Consider the following 2964-nt stretch of genomic DNA (forward strand, 5'->3'; position numbering starts at 1 on the left):
TATTGTTTAATATTTGCCTTTGGAGCCTAAGATTTTAGACAAAATAAACACATTAAAAGCTATTTTCACAACATGTGGAATTCCTCAGTATGATTTAATAAAATATCCAAAATATACATCTTTCTCCGTGTTCTTTCTGGTTGCAAGTTCTAAAGAACGGGCAAAAGTATTTTGCATTTTTTTTGAGAATTTTTTCACTCTCAAGTGGCCAAAGAAGGGAATACACCGATGTCTCAAAAGAATGAGTTCTACAAAAAAAGTTGGATTCTTTCTATTCTGTACAGTATATATGGTATATGTAGTATATCTGTTATTCTTGGTGTAACAGCTATCAATGTTAGGATTTTTAATATTTCACTAACAAAATGATTTGTTTCAAATAACTAATATACATATGACAAAGCTAAGGACAAAATATAACACAGAAATTTCTCAATCCTTCCTCTTCCCCAGACATGGAATGTCCTAAGATTCTTCACAGAAAGTGAATTATTTCATTAAATCCTGATGTACCACAGGCTTTTCCGGAGGCTTACAAGTCTGCAAAGTGGTGTATAATCTATCACATTGACAAGTTGCTGGATGTTATCTAAAATCAAAATAGGAGGAGACAAGACAGTAATTGGTCATGTCATCAAACAATAAAACAACTTAGGCATTTTATTGTTCCATGCCCTTCTTTTGAGCTTCCCTAGATTTTGAAGTCAAAGGAAATAAAATCTCTCTTGTAAACAAACCAGCAGCATGATGAGAAAAACTACTACTCTTGACAGCAAAATGCTAAATAAAATATTTCCACAATTCAGAGAAACCACTTTTCTGTTTCAAACCAGGACTTTAGCAAAACCATTCCTGATCAAAAGAATATCAACCATGTTTTTAAAAATCTTCACAGAAGTAAATTTCGTCACTACGCTGGGGAAGACATTTTCCGTTAACAAAATACCAGGCCAACAACAATGTTTCCTCTGGCCACTGAGTTATGTTCTATGTTCTCTGTTTTCTATTAAATATTTGTGAAGTTGTCACCTTAGTTTTAGTCTGGAAACTTGGTGGCAGAAAAGCAATAAGAACACAAGAATATGTTAGAGGGGAAAGGGTAAAATTGAAACCTACTCAGATTCTTGAAAATCTAACAAATCGAAAATGTGTTTATTTAGACAAATTCAGTTGATAATATAGATACAACTATAGTAAGTACTCAAACAATATTTGTGAAATTAATAAATTTGTAAAATCTTCACAAGATCACCATAATACAGATTTCCCCTATTAGCATTATTTTTCATATTAGAAAGTTATCTATATAGCACCAAATGGGGATGGGAATTTCAAAGTACAATATGATCAAAATACCCCATGATCAAAATGGTACATAAAATCTGATATGACTGATGTTTTACATATCTTAAAGTTTTGAAAAATATGGATTGACACAGCATTATTATTTCAACTGGTTTTGCTCTTGCTGTTGAATTCTTCTTTCCTTGTTTAATTTAGTAAGTATTTATTCAAAATTGTGTGGCAAGAAATAAACTTATTGATTATGAGGTAAGTGGAGTATCAGAACTGATGAACGGTTGCTTTCTGTTTGTATACATTTTTGACAAAAAGTTCATAAGGGTTAATAATGTATTAAAATTCAATATTTGAGTTCTAATTCTACCTCTTACTCAATAAACTTGCCATCATTTTGACCTCCTTGGGCCTCCATTTGTAGAAGCTTAGTAATAATAATATCACACAATTATTATAATGATAAAATGGATCATAGGAAAAAATAAAGCTATTAGTGGTAGTCATTAATGTTAATTCGGTATGTCACATGTGCCAGACACTATTCTAAGCTCTTTTCATGCATTATCTATTTCCCATTTTTAAAGATCTCTGTAAGTAGAAGTTATCACTTTTCTCTCACCAGTGTCACTTCAGTGCCTCATTGTTTCTTCTAATATAACATTTATTACAATATAACATCAACATTTCTTTAAATATCTGTTACTCTTCTATGGGAAGAACCTTCAGAGAAATCAATGTGCCTTATTTATTTTATTCTTAGAATGTAGCCTCTTGTTTTAGGGAGCACCTGTTCCATGCTTCTAATTGTTTTCTGAGTGACTCAGACAATTAATTCAGCCTTGAGTTGTTTATTGTGATTTCTTTGAAAAAGAGTAATATCTTTCTTCTAGGTTTATTCTTCTAAAAAGCAGCAAGTCCAAAGGGTAGTATACTTAATATTTCAGCCAGTTTGAGACTACCGAAACCCGTTTCCCATTCCTTACCTATCAATTAAAGAATTTCTTTCCTTAAACTGATCCATTTTCTTGGAAGATCCAAATTTCTGATTAACTTGCTAAAGTTAGATTATGTTGTCACCAAAAGGGAAAGTACATCTGTCAGACTACCTGACAGGTCAAAAATAGCAGAGATACAAAACATTGCTGAGAGAAATTGGAGACAATGTATATAATAGATGGATCATGTTCATAGATTAGAAGACTGTTAAGATTGTAAATAAATCCTTGTTAAGATTTGTTAATATTGGTAAGATGTTCATTCTTCCAAATCAATCTTAGAGTCAACACAATCACTATCAAATTTCAGAAGGATTTTTTGAGAAATTGATGAGCTGATTCTAAAATTATGTAGAAATATAAAATTGCCAAAAAAATCTTTCTTAGAAAAAGAAAAAAGTTAAAGGATTTAACACCACCTGATTTCAAACTTATTTTAAAGCTACTGTAATGCAAACAGTGTGATATTGACATAAGGATAGATTAACAGAAAAAAAAAATACAGTCTAGGGATAAAACTACACAGTACGCATTCAACTGATCTTCCACCAAGACGCCAACACAATTCAATGGGATAAGAAAAGTGCTTTTAACAAATGGCATTTAAACAACTAAATATTCATATGGAAGCAAGCAAACCTTGGCCCTTAAGTACCCCATACCAAAAAAA

The sequence above is a fragment of the Propithecus coquereli genome, unplaced genomic scaffold (genome assembly GCF_000956105.1).
Source record: "Propithecus coquereli isolate 6110/MARCELLA unplaced genomic scaffold, Pcoq_1.0 Scaffold7, whole genome shotgun sequence".
NCBI lineage: Eukaryota > Metazoa > Chordata > Mammalia > Primates > Indriidae > Propithecus > Propithecus coquereli.